At 39.4% G+C, this 21,462-nt stretch overlaps 1 long non-coding RNA gene across 1 annotated transcript; it reads left to right on the top strand.

Annotated features, from left to right (window-relative positions):
* The first annotated feature begins 322 nt into the window (after window positions 1-322).
* LOC140732827 (uncharacterized) lies at window positions 323-16,504 on the top strand. Its single transcript, XR_012100153.1, has 5 exons — window positions 323-736; window positions 1,025-1,117; window positions 6,624-6,681; window positions 14,166-14,276; window positions 16,253-16,504. It is a non-coding gene; the product is annotated as an uncharacterized lncRNA (long non-coding RNA).
* The last annotated feature ends 4,958 nt before the right edge of the window (window positions 16,505-21,462 follow it).

Genomic DNA, 21,462 nt, shown 5'->3' with positions numbered 1-21,462 from the left:
ATCCCCCAATACATCGTTGAGAGCCGAGGGCACATGGGGTAGATGACGTGTGGGTCCCATCATGTAATCGGCTTGTGTTGAACCCAAATCAGCAGATGGGAAGTTTGCTGAATAATCCTTAAAGAAAGTGGATCAAGTGCACACAGAGTGACTGGATGGGCTAGGACACTAACCACGATTAGAGTGGCTAATGATAAATTGAGGAGGCTCCCATCCTTCCCTCCCAGAGCTGCCCGCATTGGTGAAACAGACAACGGCAGCTCTCTGCGGCGTCTCAGCACCGTGGGTCTCTGGGCTTCCAGTGCTCTCTCTCTCTCTCTCTTTCTCGTTCTCTCTCTCCCTCTCTTTCTCTCTCTCCCCCCTCTTTCTCTCTCTCCCTCTCCTCCCTCTCTGCCCCCTCTCTCTCCCTCTCTCCTCTCTCTCCCTCTCTCTCTCTCTCCCTCCCTCTTTACCTCTGCATTGGTTGTTTTCTGTTTCTAAGAGCCGCCGATCGTCTGTTTCTGTGTAGGAGGAATAGCATTTACACTTGTGGGTGTATTGCTGGACTGTGTGTACGGGTCTCTCACTCTCTCCCCGACAGATTGTTTTCAGTCAGCTGTTCGGATTTGGATATTAAGCGCACCGGGCTTTGTATGTTGTGGGACTCGCTGGATGTGGATGTGCTTTTGTGACCTCTCCCCACCCCTGTAAACCTCCAGTTGCCAGGGCCCGGGCTCCATGAAAAGCGGTGCAAGCAGTAAGTTTGATGCGCGCATTTTGTGTGTGTGAGAGAGAGAGAGAGAGAGAGAGCGAGCGAGCGAGCGAGAGATCTATTTGGTCATTAACATTTTAGCTTATGCAAGACTTGACAAAAAAAAAGCTGAGGAGCAGATGGGCCGTTTTGCACACTTGGGACCCGGGCAGACTGCGCAAATCTAGCACGGTTTCTTGGCCTTCCCAGTGGTGCCGGCTAACCATACAGAGAGGCTGAGGGTCGGAAAAGGCAATTTTTGCCCATTAACCGTGGATTCTTTTTTTTTGCCAGCCCCTTTTTGTGTAGGCACCGCCATTGATCAGACCGTACTGTGTGTAATTGGTGGTCCAGGGCGGACATGTTCTGGGGGAGATCGCCCAGGAGGTAAAGCAGATGATGAAGAAATTGCAATGCTTTGTGTCTTTTCCCCATTGTTGCTGTGTTGCCTCTTTGCAGTGGATGGAGATCGGGCCCGACTCTCCGTGTTCACAGCGGACCTTGATTTAATGTTATACAATTAAGGCACGCGGTGAATGCCAAGAGAGGAGCCGCTTATCGTCCAGACACCAAGCCGGTACAACCACTGGTGAGATTGAATTCACGCCGCTTTTAGCTCAGGCAGGGATATGCATACTGTGCTCTCGGTTAGAAGTGTTAGCTCTTTGGATCTTATTCTTAGACCCTGGTCTAAGGAAACATAATGCACCTGCTTAGCGGGCAGTGGCTCAATAGATGTGGCTTTCTGGAGGAGGGAGGGGGAAGGGGCAACTGTACCTTGTCAATACTCTCACAATATCCTTTTTTGTGAGGAAAAAAACTAGTTGACGGACGAGCTGTTGCTATTTAAGATGCTGGCGCCATTTGAATTGGAAATTGTCATTGAATCACAAATAAATTCATTCATGCTCTACTCTGTGCCGCTGACTAAGGTAATTGCTTCTTTTTGTGAACGTTTTATGCCAGACAATTGTGTTGTGTTTAGACGTGTGCTGGTCATAAATTCTTATTCCATCCCCGCCCCCAACCCCGCGAGAAGTAGCCAAGAAATTCTTAATAATGGATCATTTATTTTAATGTTGTGTGTTGGACAGCGAAAAACAAGTAGCAATCTAATATCTCATGGAGAGACTGGGGGTAGAGGTTCACATATACAAAAATATTTCCGTCAGATACCCTTTCCTGTTCAGAGAAGGTTTTCGATTAAAATAAATATTGTAGGTTATTCTCTATCAAGATCCCTTCTTAATCTATAATTGGTTTAGATTACACTACGCTGTCGGTTGTCTTCTCAACGGCGAATGTATCTAAACGACTGTCTGTACAGTAAATCCTGTACAGTTATCCGAACTACCCAACGGCGAATCGGTGGATACTGCGCGTTATTCGCTCAGCCTGATACGAGGCTAACTATTCACAGTCTTTAAAAGATTGAGTTAAGACAACCTAAGTGTAAAGCAAATCCGAAGTACCCCGCACCAAAAAAAACAGTCCCCCAACCCATTCATCTTCACCTGCTTTAGACGAAGCAGAACTCGGCTGAGGCGACCAAGGAACAATAAACAAGTTTGGTGGGTCACTAAATAATTCACTGAAAATCATGTGATGGATATGATTGTGTTATCTGCGGAAGATGGTGTTCACTAACACACAGACATTACGGAAATCATCCTATCCGGTGGAAGCAGAGCTGTTTAACCGGGATGCTTACCGTGGAAAAGCGCCGATATTTGTCATCCGCATCGCATTCGTTTTATTACTGAGACACAATACATCATGGTTGACCGTGGAGTTTGCGAATTATATCATGAAATGGTTATTTAATGTTAACATTGATATTCTGGCCAAATTGAGCATAACCAGCCTCCAATGAGTATTACTTGTTCGTTCCCCAATATCGGAGGGAAACGTATAATCTGTATTTTTTTTCCAGAGGGAGATTTAAACATGCACTTCCGTGTGATTTCAGTACTGATGATTCTGATCATCTATTGGTACAATTCTGATTTTTTTATTCAGACTAGTGTGCGGTTTAATTGCGGGGTGATTTTGAAATTAACGCAAAAATAATTTTAAAGATTAATTTTTGCTTCCGAAAACTGCAGACTAGAGATTCCCCCAAAAGTTTATAGGGCTCAATTTGCCAAAGGGGAAATTTGGAGAAGCCTGTCCGAGCAGAATCAACTGTAATAAACCCTTTGTTGGCAGATACCTTTCTACAATGAGGTACAGTACAGTCGTCTACAATGATTCTTGCCACCTCGGGCGGATCGATCTGTCAATCGAACGTCTCATCGTGAACTTTCCAGATGTGAACTGTAACAAAGATATTGAATTGCATTATAACCGTGTGCAATTTGCTGAGGTTAAACAGATCTGAAGCGTTGCATTCTCTCGTGTAATTAACGCCCGAGTTTTTTTTTGTGTATGCAGTCTCGCTTTAGGTATGAACGATGTGTGGGTTTGGGCTCTTTTTGTGGATCAGCTTTTGTTATGTCACGATGACATGGTAGCTGTATGTTATACATTTATTAGGTAAGTATTTAAACTGGCTTCGTATTCCAATCGTTGTCACGTTATTCTGAAAAGTCCTGAAGAAACCAGATGTTTTTAAAGCTTTTTACATTTCCTATTAGCTTGGATCCCTCCAACTTTAGATCAAAGTTTGAATTTTAGATTTAATGCAATATTCATTAACACAGAACTTTATGAAGACTCTGCATCGTTTCTGCCACCCTTTTTATACCTAAAATGACGTACTTTTTAGGGGAAGACAATTCTGGTTTGTAAAGGTAAATCGTGGTAATATTGTAAATGCGATCAATGATATTGCAATAGGACAGAATCCAAACAAAATATACGTTTTCCCACCCGATGGTCACAAATAGTTAGAAATGCATACTAATATTCTTTCTCCAATACAATTCCGATTAGACCTTATCCGTGAATCGATGATTCTATTAATTTGGGGAAAAATCGCTTATACTGAAATTAATAACTGTCTTCAGAACAACTTGGAAGTAGCACACTGCCTAACGTATTTGAACCCTTATTAATGATATTAGACTTCTGAATACAGTATTTTTAGTTATAGATCGAATGTATTCAACTCACAGTTATGAAGCCTGTCACAAAGGCGGCATGCTTAATCTTGAAGTTGGATAACTAGTTTTTCGGTAATAGTAGCAAAGATAATTAAAACAGCGAATCACTTAATTCTGGTTAAGTAATATAACGTTTATTACAGGGTAAATTAATTAATTGCCAAACATTATCATTTACAATGTATTTGAAATTTTAAAAGAAGTTTACCTCCGTTTTATTTAGTCTTGCCCAGAGGGACAGTGTTTAAAATTAAATACGAGAAAATACCACATGGCGCAAAGAGTGACATTAAATCTAAGCAAGTGGCTGAAGCAGCCACTTCTGGCCGGGTTTGTATGAAGTCGTCGATATTTTCTATCGGCAAGGATGAATTCTGGTCATTTACATCAGATCCAGTTTAGTTCCGAAGCTATGTTTTGGGATAATTAATATTTGAAGTGGTGCCGATTGATAATGTTTGTTTTCAATTTTGTTAAGCAAGGACAAAATGTGCATGTGACCTAATTACCATCCACATCTCCCCCCAAGCTTTTTATCTTTCTGCTGGCATCAGAAATATTTGTCTCTGATATTTGAATCTATTTTTCTTTGTGCTCTGCCACTAGAAAAACTAAAATGGAGATTAAAGTACATCAAGACATTTCTACTTCAAACAAAATATGATCACATTTAAATCCAGCAAGATGTACAGCATAAACTAATTTGGTTATGTCGACTTAAAGTACATTGGTTGAGAGCAGTTTTTCTGTAAGGACAATTCACAGAATCAATTTTTTCACATCTAGCTTTTTTTTTGTAGCAGTTCCTAAAGCTAGCAGAGAACATGGTTTAAATGTGTCAATCTTTGCTCTATAGATGGAAGTAAATAATTTTGTGGCCCCAAATTAAAGTCAAATCTTCTGGATAGCTCTTCAAAAATATTTTGACCAGTGGCTGAAAATTGTTTCAAACAAATTTATTAGAAAACCAAATAATTAATTTAATTTTTATCCTAAATAGAATTAATGGACTGATGACTCAATGTGGAAAAACTCTTAGTATCAAACAGATAGTTCCAACGAGGCAACTGGCAATAACACCATCATTTGCCTGCACTGCTAGGTTATTACTTCGGAAAATGTCATCCACCTCACTAGGAGATTATTGCTAGTGTTGTGAGAGGATTAACCCCTTTAATAGCTCCTGTTTATCTGTAGGTTTAAACATTATGTTATCCTTAACCAACGTATTTCTTTTCTGCAGTCACTAGGGGACTCAAGGAGAAAAACACTGGCAGTATATTCAGGAATATAACTCAACTCCACTATATGATTAGATTTGAGCATTCAACAAAGCATTTTATTTCTGTAGAGACAAGATGAACATAAACCCCAGTATTTGCTTTATGCTGGCACGCATTTTCAGATCACATGTTCTGACCTAATCAAGTCCTCTTAGTTCATTTTTTTTCACATTCCAGAAGCAAAAAGATACCATGTATTTTAGCCTAATAAATGTATGGAACTATTTGTAGACAGTTTCATGTAATATGCAATAAGTTTAGCTGTCGTTTCATGAGCTCCTGTACACAGAAAGCTAATGGATCCATAATTATAGGCTGTTGTTGTGCCCTTTACAGTCTGAATTCAATGGCTGACACATTATTAAAGAAGTCTGAGTTGTGTTTTATGCTAAGCTGAAATTGTGAAAATTCATTTCGAAAACCAAAATATCAAGATGTCTCAACATCTACCATCAATAAATTGAATGCTAGTGAAATGAACAAAATTAAGCAAAATGAACTGGTATTCTTTGCATATGATTTCTGTAAAACAACAAACTGATCACTTGTTTTTATGTCCAAGAGCACACGAAAGCCATTAAGGAACGCCAGTGCTGAGGCAAATAAATTTGTAAGCTATTGTGATTTTTTTATTTTAAAAAAGCTGCAGTTATTTAGCAATCACTTTAGAATCAGGATCAGGTTTAACATCACTGGCCTATGATGAAGTTTGTTGTTTTGTAGTAGCAGTACATTACAATACAGAATAATAAAAACTATACATTGCAATAAGAAATATATATTTAAAAAGAAATTAAATACATAGAGCAATAAGAGAGAAAAAATAATGAGGTAGTGTTCATGTGTTCAATGTCCATTCAGACATCTGATGGTAGAGGGGAAGAAGCTGTTCCTGAAAAGTTGAGTGTGTGTCTTCAGGCTCCTGTACCTCCTGCTTGATGGTAGCAATGAGAACAGCGCATGTCCTGGGTGATGGGGGTCCTTAATGACTGATGCCACCGTTTTGAGGCACCGTCTTTTGAAGGTGTCCTTGATGGTGGCAAGGCTAGTGCCCATGACGAAACTGGTTGAGTTTACAACTTCCTGCATTTTTTTCTTCATACTTAAGTTACAATGTCTTTTTTGAGTATGTTACTTATGAATGTTTTCCATTTAAGGTGATCAGCTAATAAATAATAGGCAATAAGTTCATTCTCAGGGTGCATTGAATTGTATTTTGAAACAAATGCTAAATTTTTAGTCTAACAGTAGTAGACTATGAATTGATTTAACACATAATCTGATTATTCTCATCTAGACCATGTTGTAAAATTATAAATATGAAGGAGTTGTATATCCTTTTTCTTCCACCTCTTCATCCTCTATTAAATTATTTTATCATATTCTTCTTCAAAATTATGTTGTTCTTGAAAATAAATATAGAGATTCCAGAAATACAGGCTGGACAGTCAACTGTAAAATCGAAAGTTAATTTCTCACTTCTAATGAAGTAATTTATTTTTTCAGATGTTGGTCAATTTGATTCACTTTTACAACACATACGGATTTATTCTTAATTTCCTGTGTAAGTGTGTTTATTTTTTATATTCCATATATTGCATTTTAAACCTAGGGACATTTGTCTTTCTCTATGAGCGCACCTTTTAGTTTCCTCCATTGTTTGCTTGCATGTATATAGAAATTAAACATGCTTTGTGCATTTGAGGAAGATTACTTTATATGTTTTCTCTATACAGATTTTGGATTAATCTGAGAGTTCAGACTAAAGATAAGTCTCTAAGGCCTTTGCTTTAAAGCTATTTTACAGCACTGAATCACTTATGGGATTTATAAATGATTTTTTTATAAAACAAATAATCATTACTGCTAGACAAGTCTATATTCCCTATGGTGTTGAGTTCCCATTCTAATATTAGATTTACAACTTTGCAAACCTACAAATATGACATTATCTTTTTATTCAAACAATTTAAAATGTTTTTATTTTGATACTGCATTTCAAAATCACAATACTTCTTGATTAGCTTGCAATCTTGTTTTTGTTTGTCAAAGAATGGTACTTTAATTGCAAAATGGAAAATCCCTTCATAGTTACAGCTTTTATATTCGTAATTCCTGATCCAAAACAATGCTTGTACAAATAGTCCTGATCAAAGATCTCCCATTATCTATATTTCTAACACTCAACAATTTGATCACATGAAAGTACTGTTACATTTCAGCTAAGACACCAACCAATTAGGAATTGAATCCTTTTATATTAAGACTTCATTCAAGTAATTAACTGCACTGTTAGAAAAATGACTTGATTACATTAATTTACATTTTAATATTTTACTTTTTTGTGTAAGTAATGCAGTTTGTTTATTTGATATGTTCTACAGTTACATGGGAACAAAACAACTTCATCATAAACTTCAGAGCATTGTACCCTTGTTTGTGTGGTACCTTCCCTCAGAGCCAAATTACATATTTTTTATATTTACAGCAAATACTGCAAACCAGCTTTTGCAAATAAGCACATGAAGATGCAACGATTTACTCAGCTGACTCATATATTGCAATATTTTCACATATCTTTTGTAAGTAACACAAAATCATAGCAAGAGAGATTGCTAAACTCAATGAGATTTTGCCTTGGGAGGTTCCAGGATGGCTTTATTGTCTACATTTTGAGAAAGGGTGCAACAATTAATGTTCGTATTCCTGGAGTACAATGAAAAAATGACTCAGAACATTCACTGGCTGACTGTGAAATCATTTTTGCTGGAAATGGGATTCCTAATCCACTGTGATTAGTTAAACCAATACAGACCTGTTCATTCATTAACTACTGTCTCATACGACATGGGCAATCATGGTCTTTCAATGACCATGATCGTTCTTGGAAATTTTTCTACAGAAGTGGTTTGCCATTGCCTTTTTCTGGGCAGTGTCTTTACAAGATGGGTGACTCCAGCCATTATCAATACACATAGATTGTCTGCCTGGCATCAGTGGTCACATAACCAGGACCTACAATATGCACCCGCTGCCCATACTAATTGAATTGAATTGACTTTATTACTTACATCCTTCATATATATGAGGAGTAAAAATCTCTACATTACATCTCCATCTAAATGTACAATGTGCAATTTATAGTAATTTATAATAAATAGTACGTACAACAGAACAGTCAATATAACATATGAATACAGTAGTGTCAACATGAATTAATCAGTCTGATGGCCTGGTGGAAGAAACTGTCCCGGAGCCTGTTGGTCCTGGCTTTTATGCTGCAGTACCGTTTCCTGGATGGTAGCAGCTGGAACAGTTTGTGGTTGGGTAATGTGGGTTCCCAATGATCCTTCAGTCTCTTTTTACACACCATCCACCACCGATGTGACCCTGATCGGGGGGCTAAACAGGTGCTACACCTCACCCAAGAGTGACCTGCAGGCTACCAGTGGGAAGGAGCACTTTACATCACTTTTGGTAGAGATGCATCTCCACCCCGTCACCCAAGTATAGACTAAGGATAGAAATAATTTATACAATATACATTCAAAGAGTTTATCCTTCAAGTAACAGCATTTGTCTGGGAAGGTGAGGGTCAAGTCAGACTCACCACATCAAGACCAGACATCGGGCAGCTAGGCAGGGCAAGTGATTGGAAGATGGTGGCAGACTTAGGCCAGAGGCTCTGCTTCCCAACTGAAATTGCAGAAACCAATCTCAGACCAGACCTTGTGCTATGGTCGGCCTCACTCCATCTCGCTTACATCATTGAGCTTACAGTGCCCTTGGAGGATGCAGTGGAGGAGGCCTACGAGTTCAAGAGGATGAGGTACACTGAGCTTGCAGCCAATGTGCAGCAACGTGGATGGAAAGCAAGGGTCCGACCGGTCGAAGTAGGCTGCAGAGGATTTGTAGCCACATCAACATCAAGGCTTCTCTGGGAGTTGGGAGTGCGAAGGAAGACACACAGACAAGCAGTTAAAGACCTCTCCAGAGTTGCTGAAAAGGGTCTTCAGTGGCTCTGGATGAAGAGAAAGGATTCCATCTGGGCCCCCAAGTGAGTGAATGGCATCTAGAGGGTGAGCCCGGGACACCGGGATTCACTGCTGAACCCTCTGGAGGAGTCGTGGGTCTATCAGCGAAACACTGAGGAAAGAGGGCGCCCACTTGATAACCCAGAAGATGCCACCACTCACTTGGCTATCCAGCAGAGTCTAGGCAGCATGTCTCAGGAGGACAAATAAGGGATATTAACATCTAGTCCTACATAACATACCTAGCTTGAAATGTCAAAGCCTTATATCAGTTCTGAAGAAGAGCTATTGATTATCTCTCTCTCACTGTGCAGATGCTGTCTGACTTGCCTGGTGTATCTGGTGCTTTGTCGTTTTATTTGAGCAGCTTTACCTTTTGTTTTATTAATGTATACATCAAAATAATGTATATATAATAAATAATGAATTGCCAATGATTTTAACTAATAAAAGTAGATAATTGGTTTTGTTTGGTCATAGTGGCTCAAATATAACATGATGATGTTCCTTTATTGTACACACAAATCTTTTTAAATGTTCTCAGGTCTGGTCCTAGACTCCCTTACTATAGGAAACATCCTCTCCACATCCTACACACAAATATTCTGAATGCCAATTTAGAATCCACCAACAGAGCTGACTGAAGCACACTGAGTACTAATGGGTCTACCATCTTCCATCAAAGTAGTTCACTACACTTGGGTCATCGAAGAATGCAAAAGGTAAACCCCAATGAAGAAAAACCTGCTCTACATAAATATCACAAGAATCCAACTTCCCACCTCAGCTACTAAGAAAATATGACTTGAGTCTTTTCTATCAGCATAGAAATAATCCATTGCTTCTGTTGTTTCTTGACCCAACAAGTAAATATCTTTCCAGGGCTTCCCTAATTTATCTTTTCACTCTCTAACCCATCCCTGCACAACTAACCTGATATTAACTGATATGCTGAACAAATTTCTCTTCCCGGCCTTCATGCTGTTTGATACTGACACAGATCTATTGAGCCCTTCTGCCATTAATATCCTCCTCAAAAATCCATTCGCAGCCTCTTCACACTTTCAAACCATTACCTCATGTTTAGACTCTCCAAAGACGGTAAAAATGTCATTTGCCAAAACTCCGTTATTCCATGCTGTTTGTTTAATTCTCTCCAATTGGGTTTCAGCTCTGTAAAGTGTTGTAACAGCATTAATCAAAGTCATGAATGAATTTTGTGGTTGTGATCATAAAATCCCTCCTCACCTTTTCTATAGTCTTTTCGTTACACACCATGCCCTCTTTATAATAATTCTTTACACTTAACAGTAAGGTCACAATCAGCCCGGACGGGCAGCAAAGTCTTTTGTCCATTTCACTAAGCACCAACACTCCCCAGGGCTGTGAACTCAGCCCGCTGCTGACGCATGACTGTGTTGCAGGATCCAGCTCAAACCATGTCATCAAGTTTGCAGATGACGTAACGGTGGTTGGCTTTATCAAGTATAGTGATGAGGCAGAGTATAGAGAGGCAGTGGAGCGGCTGGTGGATTGGTGTGAGAAGAATAACCTAAGCCTGAACATGGAGAAGACAAAGGAAACTACTGTGGACTTCAGGAAGGTGCAGATGAAACATCCCCCTCTGCGAATACATGACACCTCCGTAGAGAGAGTTAAGTGCACCAAGTTCCTGGGAGTTCACACCACGTATGACCTCACCTGGTCCCTTAATATCACCTCGCTGAACAAGAAGGCTCAGCAGCGCCTCCACTTCCTAAGAAGATTGAGACAAGCAAGCTTTCCACTCCACCATCTTCACTGCATTTTACAGGAGCACCATTGAGAGCATCCTGACAAGTTGCATCTCCATCTGGTATGGGAGCAGTTGAGCATTGGACCAGAAGTCCCTAGACAGAATTGTGAGAACAGCTGAGAGGATCATGGGGATCTCCCCACCATCAATCAGGAGCATTTATCAGAAGAACTGTATACATAGGGCCCTTAATATTATTGTATCCCACCCATCCATCCAGCATCCTCTTTGTTATTGCTACCAATATGCATAACACAGAGGATCATGGGGGTCTCCCCACCATCGATCAGGAACGCTGTATATGCAGGGCCCTTAGTATTATTAAGAATCTGAACAATCCATCCAGCATCCTGTTTGACTTCCTACCATCAGACAAGAGACTACAACGGTTAGAATGAGAAACAGTTTCTTCCCCCAGGCCATTAGGCTTCTGAACTCCCTGCCACATCGTATTTGAAGTGTCACTGGTTAATCTGTTCCATACCTTACAATAGTTAATATTACTGCACTTTAGTTTGTTTATTTATGTGTGATTCACCTGTAGGTTTTTATCCTTACCTTCATAAGTTATTGTGTTTTATGTGTACTACTGTGCTTTACACCCTGGTTTAAAAAAACATCCCATTTCTATATACAGTATATGGTTATGTACATTATACACAGTACATGTATATAGTTAAATGATAAAAATCTGACTTGATTCCAATTTCTCAGTCAAATCAAACCTTCCTCCAATCAGTTTATTAAAACCAGACAAAGCAATAGTTAGGATTAGAACTACTGGGATTATCCTGCTTATCAGCATGAGGCTATGGATATGTAGGGCCATTCACCTCTTGGGCTGTCAAAGCACAGTGATCTGGCCCTCTGCTGTATCAAAGCCCTGCCGAAGTCTCCACTGATCAGCCTGTGTTGCACTTCTTTATAACTGTTCATCAGCAGGTCTGCCTGCAACCAACCTTTTGATTTGGATCACAAATTCTCACCATTGTCCGTTTCGCCCTCCCTTTGCTTGTCTCCAAAGGATGAAATTATTACAGCTTTTGCTTTCACACAAGCATCACTGTTCTCCAGAGGGTGCCGGACTTTCCATTGGAGTTTCATCAGGCATCGGCAGTTATCATGTCTTGCTGTCGCATTTTGGGCCTCCATGTCAGACAATAACTTGCACTACTTTCTGTTCTTTCCAAGTCATATTTCATGTTCTTGAACTCATTATGAACTTACTAAGTTGTGCACTATATCACAGTTAGAAACTCCACTTTCAAAGTCAATTTTACACAATAAAACTATATAATAAAAGTAAACAATAAAATTGTTGAACAATAGAATCATCAAATAATTTATAAAGTATCCTATTTGTTCTTGGCTACACTAGGTTGGAATGCCTTATTCCACATTTAAATGACACTGAGAGGTGCCAATGAGCAAGGGAGTTTGACAGCTGTCTGGAACAATGAACGTGCAAAATTATAATTGATTGAAATTATTCCCTTTAATTCTTAGTATTTTAAGGACATGAACAACCTTAAGTCAAGAAATGAAGTCATATAAGTGTATACAATGTGAATGATCTGATCTTAAAAATGAATTCATCAAATTGATAACAAAATGCAAAAGATTTTAAGGATTTATGGATTTCTTAATGTTCTTGAAAAGTGCTTAAAATATTTTTCGGCAATTAGAGAACTGGCAATAAGTAGCAATTGGATAAGGTCTGGTCCCTATTTAAGAGCATTTTATTCAATAAAGCTGGAAAGTGTATGTTTTTCTGAAGCTATTCCAACCTATAATGTTACAATATACACAAAATCTTTGTACTTTAAAAATAAATGTCATTAGCTTTCAATAGTTCCTCACTAGAGATGTCAATCAACAATGACAATGCAAAAAGGGGCAGAAATGTCGCCAAAGACTAGCAAATTTCTGCAGTTGTACTATAGAGAGCATTCTAATTGGTTACATCACTAGTATGGAGAGGCCTCTGCACAGGATCAGAAAGTTGTAAACTCAGCCAGCTGCATCATGGGGTCTTGCTTCCCCAGCATCGAGAATATCTTCTACCCTTTCACGTATCATCATTCTAAATACATGGCGTTCAATTGGTATGAAGACATGATGTCCATGGTGCAATACTGTTACCAACGTAAATAAGATCAGCTTTGTTGTGTCCAATTATAAACTTTTTATATAATAGAGAAAGCAGAAGGCCCTCTGGAACTTCAGGCAGATTCAAAGGTGTAGATTGATGTTACAAGAATAAGATTGTTGCCCAAAAGCTGTTGTCAAAATACTGGTGAGGCTAATTGCTGTTGTCATTATATAAGTGAAAAATCCTCAGCAAAATAAGGGAGGGGCAGATGTACCATTAATCACCAATCAAGAAGTTACTGTCAAAGGCAAACTGCCCTACTATTAGCTTTGCAAAACAACATCTTGATCTGTGAGTCATCACTGAACTGTACTGAGTAGGATGAAGATCTTGTTCACACATTGCCAATACTGTACAAAGTAAACTCTCCACTAAAAGTTAATTCAAATCCAAGTAGCCTTTTATCAACGTGCAAAGTGCTAATTACAGCAGTCAACTTCTCTGGCACTGAAAATTAAGTATTACTAGCATGAAATCTTGTAACTTAAGTTTGTAATTGTTGAAAACTCTCTATAAATTGCTTTTTAATATTTGTTCTGTCTATTTTTTTCTCTTAAAATCAATCTTTCCTTTTCCTCTGTTTCTTTTTCTCGACCCAATGTGACATTAGTATCATCCACTGTAATTTATAGTTCCTTGTTCAAACCCTCTACTGTTTATTTCATGATTGATTAAGGAGATACATAATTGCTTGTCCTGTTCATTTAGATCCTAGAAACCCTGTTGAGAATTCTATGTCATTTCCAACTAGCACTTCCAGCAACTTGCCATGCAAATTTCACAGAGATTAAATGAGTATTGGCAAGTCCAGCTAATGGTTGCCAGTATTTATTGACTGGATATAGATTTTTTTTTGCTATTAAGATCACAGATAGATAAAATATTATTGATAACATTATTCCCAGGAAGATTGGGAATGGTTGGGCAACTTTCCTGTCAATCAAATCTGCAGATTACTGTAAATGAGTTATGCACATAATCTACACAACTACTCTCCATACTCTGCTTTTATTGGAAGAATTTGCTCTAGTTTATGTCATAAATTCTATTTCTTCTCTCTTTAACAGAACGTATTTTATGAAAAAAAGACCTAATCGCTATGCTCTCAATAGTTACCCAAGAACATGGACATCTGGCCTATGCTGCTTTCAACTTGTTGGCTGCCCAGCATATGAATAGTAAACAAAACTAGAATATGTTGCAAGATTTGTTGCAGACAGGGTTGGGCTGAAAATAGCAAGCTGAATGCATGCACTGCTCACTTTTGTCAGTTTCAACATAGAAAGCAAACACCTCTATATGATCCCCAACAGCTTGCCTTTACTGAGATCTTCAGAAATTACATTCAGTCCAGGGAGGAGGGAAAGAGACAAGTGATCACCATTGACCGGAAAGAGGATTGACCAGAAAGGGAGGAGATGGAGAAGGTTACAGAAAAAAAGGAAAGGTTGGAGGGATTTGAAAACACATTGGGAATTTTCCAGTTGAGGAATTGCTGGATTAGCTTCCAATGCATTTCAACCAGTGGAGGAGTGCCGGATGAAAGGGACTAATGTGAGTTTTGTCATGGGAAGCAGAAACTGCAATATAAGGGTGAAGATGTAATAATTTCCAACAATCATGCAAAGGTAACCTACAAGATACAAAGCTTAGAAGAAGAACTCAGAAGAAATAAACTGAGGTAGGAGCAGAGATTATAAAAGTGTAAGTTTATAGTTTTAGTGATGAAATGGCTATGTTTAAAACATACCATGGGGTCAAATACAATGGCAAGAAGGTAAGAGATCAGTTAGTTGGTAGGACAGGCATGTAATTGGTGGCTAACTGGCTTCAAGTCTTCACTACATTCAGTAGGAAAACATTTCTGTTCATTCATTACTGCTTGCTCAACAGAAATCTGGCAAAAAATGGAAATGGTTGTTGGGTTGAGGTAGAGCTGGGGCTGACATATGCACTTGGAACTGAAATGCTGTGTTTTCAATTGATGTCAATGAAAATGCAGGATGGGTTAAAGTATAACAAAGAAAGATCTCCTTTTCCCTGAACATGCTGAAGTAAGAGCAGAGAGGGTCCAGGTTACAAAGTTGGAAGTAGCATGTATAAAGCAGTGGCAAAGACTGGGAATAAAGGGAGCCTTTTCTAATTGGCTGCTGGTGACCAGTGGTGTTCCACAGGGTTCTGTGTTGGGACTGATTCTTTTTATATGCCAATGATGGAATTGATGGCTTTGTTTCAAAGTCTGCAAATGATACGAAGATAGGTGGAGGGGCAGGTAGTTTTGAGGAAGTAGAGAAGCTACAGAAGGTCTTAGACAGATTAGAATAATGGGCAAAGAAATGACAGATGGAATACGGTGTCAGGAAGTGTATGGTCATGCACTTTGGTAGAAGAAACAAAAGGGTTGACTATTTTCTAAATGGAGAGAAAATACAAAAAACCGAGGTGCAAAGGGACTTGGGAGTCCTTGTGCAGGATTCCCTAAAGGTTCATTTGCAGGTTGAGTCTGTGGTGAGGAAGGCAAATCCGATGTTAGCATTCATTTCAAGAGGACTGGAATATAAAAGCAAGGATGTAATGTTGTGACTTTATAAAGCACTGGTGAGGCCTCACTTGGAGTGTTGTGAGCAGTTTTGGGCCCTTTATCTTAGAAAAAACGGATGTGCTGAAACTGGAGAGGGTTCAAAGGAGGTTCACAAAAATGATTCCACGATTGAATGGCTTGTCATATGAAGAGTATTTGATGTCTCTGGGTCTGTATTCACTAGAATTCAGAAGAATGAGTGGTGACCTCATTGAAACCTACTGAATGGCAAAAGGCTTTGATAGAGTTGATGTGGACAAGATGTGTAGGAGAGTCTAAGACCACAGACTCAAAATAGAGGGATGTCTTTTTAGAATGGTGATAAGGAAGAATTTCTTTAGCCTGAGACTGGTAAATCTGTGGAATTCTTTGCCATACGCAGTGGTGAAAGCCAAGGTTTTATGTGTATTTAAGGCAGAGGCTGATTGATTCTTGAATGGTCAGGGTATGAAGGGACACAGGGAGAAGGCAGGAGATTAGGGCTGAGAGAAAAATTGGATCAGCCTTGATGAAATGGCGTGAAGACTCAATGGGCCAAGTGGCCTAATTCTGCTCCTATATCTTTTGATCTAGATAGTCATGGTGATGGCCGGCTCTGTGGATAGAGATGGGTGTCCATCCCATCACCAAGATGAACTACCGGTAGTTCCATCAGTCTTGAGCCCCTCTGCTTCCTTGAGAATAACGATCTTACACATGAATCAATAAATCTGACCAACAGGAAAAGAGCCATCGTTCCAGCATGTCTTCGTCAAACAACTGTGATGCCTTAGTGATGCACAGCATACCCATATTCAATTGTGTATTGTACTGGGAGAATTAAATAATCAGAAAATAAAATGTTAACTATAGGAAAATCTCTGGAAGTTACTTCTCCAACCCCAAACTACTTTGTGGCTTGCCTTAACTGATATACTATTTGCACTCCTGCCTTCAGTCAGAGAGCTGATTGCTATCAGAGGTGCACGCAGCCTTCAACACACTCTTTCTGTCACAAATATATCACTCCCTGGGTAGGGAAATCAGACCTGTACACGTTTGAGGTGCATTCAAATTTTCTTATTCTTTATAATTGGAAAAAGATGCCTCTACACTTAGATTCAAATCCTCTTGCAGCAAAGGCCAATATACAATTTCCTTCCCAATTGCTTATTCCTGCATGTTGACTTTGTGTGAATCAGGTATAAGAGCAGCCAGGTTCCTCCAAAGTTTAGCATGCTCCAATCTCTCGCCATTTATAAAATAATCTATTCTATTTTTTCCTACTGGTGTGGATGATGTCACAATTTTCCACGTTATATGTCATGATCTTGTTAGTCATCTAACGTTTTTATTTCCACTAAAGCTTCTCGGCATTCATCACATGACCCATTCTGTCACCAGCGTGATCTCATAAGCAAAGAGGAATATATTGCAGCAGCCCACTTGTCAGCCTGCTCACCCAAAACTTACACGTTTGTTTCTATCTATTACCAGTCTCAGTCATAGTACTGTGCACTCCAATTCTCAACGCCCATTGGTTCTAGACTTCTCAAACTAAAGAAACAGTTTCTCTTCATCTACCCTGTCTATCTCTCTCAGAATCTAATAATTCTGAATGAGATCATCATTCATTCTCAATTCTAATAAGTACAGACTGACCTTAATCAACCTGTCCTCAACGGAAAACCTTGCATTGCAGAATCAGTTTACAGAACGATGCTGACCTGACTTCATTTAGGCGCAAAGACCATCATAGCTCAAACTACACTAAAACAGCTCACCCAGACTCTATACAGTTAACTTAACTCATCTTCGGTGATGCACAAGACTATTTTCCTTCTGCATTCCCTAAAATCCCTTCTGTTTTGCTTTGCATGACACACTAGAGCAGGGATGGCCAACCTATGGCTCATGCGCCAGAAGTGGCGTATTGGATGATTAGTAGTGGCGCATTGCACCCCAGTGATAATAATAAAAATAAGCCTACTCATGCAAAAAGTATTAACCAAAAACCAATTTGTAGAAAAAGAAATCTATAACAGGAATTCAAGTAGTTTCGAGCTAGAAATGGGTTTTGCTGAGAATAAATCTAAAACTTAGCAATTATTTTTAGCAATTTTATTATTTTGTGCACCTCTTTTGGTGAATGTTATCTTCTTTCACATTAATCTGTTTTCAATTTTAAAAAATGTTCAATGACTCAAACTAGGAAAGAAGGACATTTGTTCTGTAGTCGTTCCATAACTGTTCAATACACGTTTGATACTTGTTTGATCCTGAGGTGCCAGACGTCTGCACCAGCGGTGCGTCACAGGTTTTTGCCAGTCAGTTTACAATTGACACTCATGCGCTACGGAGTTGTGCTTTGTTCGTCCTTTGTGAACATTTGCAGTTTTGTACTTTTTCGAAAATTAAGCCTTGTTTTTACATTCAGTTTCCCATCACAGTGCAAAAGAAAATGAGCAAAAGAAAAGCAGAAAGTGATAGTAAGCGTGAATTCAATGAACAGTGGGAAACTGAGTTCTTATTTATAGTGGGTCCATCGGGAAAATCGTTGTGCATTGTTTGTAAAAACACTTTCTCACAAAATAGAAGACATGATCTTAATAGGCACTATAAAACACAACATCAGACTGAAATAGAAGGAAAACTGAAGCTAGTGCTTGGGTCTGAGTTACAGAAAGAATATGTGATTAAGAGAAAGGAAGAAATCAAAAGAAGACAAAATATATTTGTTAAAAATCTCATTAAGGTAAGTAAGGTTTATCTTGTTTTTATATTAAATCAATATATCATGTGAAAATGCTAAGTATGTCTATATTAACATATTTTTACAAGAATTGAATGTACAAGAGTTGTATGGCGCATCTGAACTCGTGCGTGAAAAAAATTGACGCATGGAATGTGAAAGGTTGGTCACCCGTGCACTAAAGTATCCCACTATACCTCATCCACTGCCACTGCCCTCCACTTCTACCCATTTTATTTTTAATTACTTTTATTTTTTTTTATTTATTTAGTGATACAGCGAAGAGTAGGACCTTCCGGCCCTTTGACCCATGCTGCCCCAGTAACCCCGATTAACCCTAACCTAATCACAGGACAATTTACAATGCCAATTAACCTACCTGGTATGTCTTTGGACTATGGGAGGAAACCGTAAAAAAAACCATGCATTCCACGGGAGTCTCCTTACGGATCAGCAGCAGAATTGAACTCCGAACTCTGGAACGCCCTGAATTGTAATAGCATCACACTAACTGTTACGCCACTGTGACACCCCATTTTGCTGGAGTTAAACCAAACACATTTGTCAACCAGGATTTCATCTTCATAATTCCATATTGACTCCTTCCAATCTCTTGTTGATTCCTAAGTGTCCTGTTACCCTTTCCATAATAGGATTTCCACATTTTTCCTGCTACTCAGGTCAGCTAATCTAAAGTTCTCATTTTTATCTCCCCCTTTAATAAGTAAGAGTTATATTTGTTACTTTCTAATCTGTGAGTACCATCCTAGGATCTCTAGAGATTTGACAATCAGTGCACTGATCATTTCCATAGCCACCTCTTTCACAAACACAATGTGTCAATCTTCAGGTCCTTGGAATTTATCATCTTTCAGTCCCATTGTTTCTCCAAAAGCAGTTTTTCCAAATATTTCCCATCTCCTCATTTACTCAGGAGTTGTAGTCCTCCACTTTAGCGAGAAGATTTTGTTTTTGTTTTAAAGGGATATTATAAAATTGTTGTAACATAAGGAATTGTGAACAAGCTACTCTTGCACATGAAAGTCCCTCCCTTCGTTTTTTCGTGACTCCTGGGCTGGCTCAACAATAGGATTCTGAAGCCAAAAATCTGTCTGAAGAAATTGCAGATATTTTCATGTTTTTATGAATGACGTGAACAACAAACCCTTTGGTTATGTGCCTTCATTTTTGCTTTCTGTCCCAAACCAAATTGTTTTACAAATAACTCTTACCTTTGTTGTCTTTAAAGGCTTTACATTTTCAATGTTACAAGTAATTTCTGAAAATCCTAATCTATTGGATAGATTAGCACAGAAAGAGGCTGCTCAGCCCAAATTAACACTTTGATGTTAATCATTTTCTGTGCAGAGGAAAGGGCAGAGTTTGAAAATAGAAAATTGGAGAATCCCCAATCTTGCTATCAAACACACACAAAAAAATGATCTGGGTTAAATGCAAAATAAACCACAGAAAAACAATACAGGTTCACATACTCTTGTCCCCTGCAGAGAAATTCATATTTCCTTTGCCATGTTTAGAGTTCAAGAATGTAAGACATGGAAATAAGGAAGCTCGTGAAGACACTAGGACTGCTCTATCATTCAGTGGATCATGGTTGACCCTGTGCCTCAAACCCATACTGTAGATCATGACATAGCAGTAGAATTATGCCATTTAGTCCATTGAGTCTATTCCATCATGGCAAATTTATTGTCCCTTTCAACCCCATTCTCCTGGCTTCTCCCCATAACCTTTGATGCCCTTACTAATTAAGAACCTAACAATCTTTGTTTTAAATATACCCAAGATACCCACAGCTGTCTTTGGTAATGAATTCCACAGATACAGCACACACTGGCTAAAAAATTCATCCTTATCTCTGTTCTAAAGAAATGGCTTTGTATTCTAAGGCTGTGTCCTCTGATGCTAGACTCACCTACTATAGGAATCATCCTCTCCGTGTCCACTCTATCTAGACCTTCTAAACTCCAGTGAGTACAGGCCAGGGTCATCAAACACTCCTCATACATTAACTGTTTCAATCCCAGGGTAATTCTCATGAACGTTCTCTGGACCCTATTCTATACCAACACAGCTTTCCTTAGATAAAGGGCCCAAAACTGCTCACGATACTCCAAGTGTGGCCTGAACAGCATCTTATAAAGCCTCAGCATTACGTCCTTGCTTTTATATTCTAGTCCTCTCAAAACAAATGCTAACATTGTATTTTTCCTTTCTTACCACCAATTCAATCTGTTAGTTAACCTTTAGGTAATCCTACATGAGGACTCCAAAATCCCTTTGCATCTCTGAATATTCTCCCCATTTAGAAAATAACCTACACCTTTATTCCTTCTACCAAAGTGCATGACCATACACTTCCACCTGTCACTTCTTTTCCCATTCTCATGATCTGTCCAAATCCTTCTGCAGATCCCCTGCTTTCTCAACACTACCTGTCCCTTTACCTATCTTTGTACCATGCACTAACTTGGCCATAAAGCCATCTGGGTTGGAAAGACACGGTGTTGGGACCAGAGGCAAGGATCAGGACGGTTCTGCTCACTGCACCACAACGTTTACCCCGCTCTTCACTGCATTGTCTGAGGCTGTGGGCCTACTCCGGCTGCCCTGGGTTCATGTCTGCAGGCTCCACAATGTTTACTCTGCCGTATTCGGAACTGAGTCTGAGGCTGTAGGCCTACTCCGGCTGCCCTGGGTTTGTGTCTGCAGGCTCCACAATGTTTACTCTGCCGTATTCGGAACTGAGTCTGAGGCTGTGGGCCTACTCCGGCTGCCCTGGGTTCATGTCTGCAGGCTCCACAATGTTTACTCTGCCGTATTCGGAACTGAGTCTGAGGCTGTGGGCCTACTCCGGCTGCCCTGGGTTCATGTCTGCAGGCTCCACAATGTTTACTCTGCCGTATTTGGAACTGAGTCTGAGGCTGTGGGCCTACTCCGGCTGCCCTGGGTTCGTGTCTGCAGGCTCCACAATGTTTACTCTGCCGTATTCGGAACTGAGTCTGAGGCTGTGGGCCTACTCCGGCTGCCC

This window comes from Hemitrygon akajei, chromosome 9 (assembly GCF_048418815.1).
Source record: "Hemitrygon akajei chromosome 9, sHemAka1.3, whole genome shotgun sequence".
In the NCBI taxonomy this organism is placed as follows: Eukaryota; Metazoa; Chordata; class Chondrichthyes; order Myliobatiformes; family Dasyatidae; genus Hemitrygon; species Hemitrygon akajei.
This window is presented reverse-complemented; position numbering and strand designations above follow the sequence as displayed.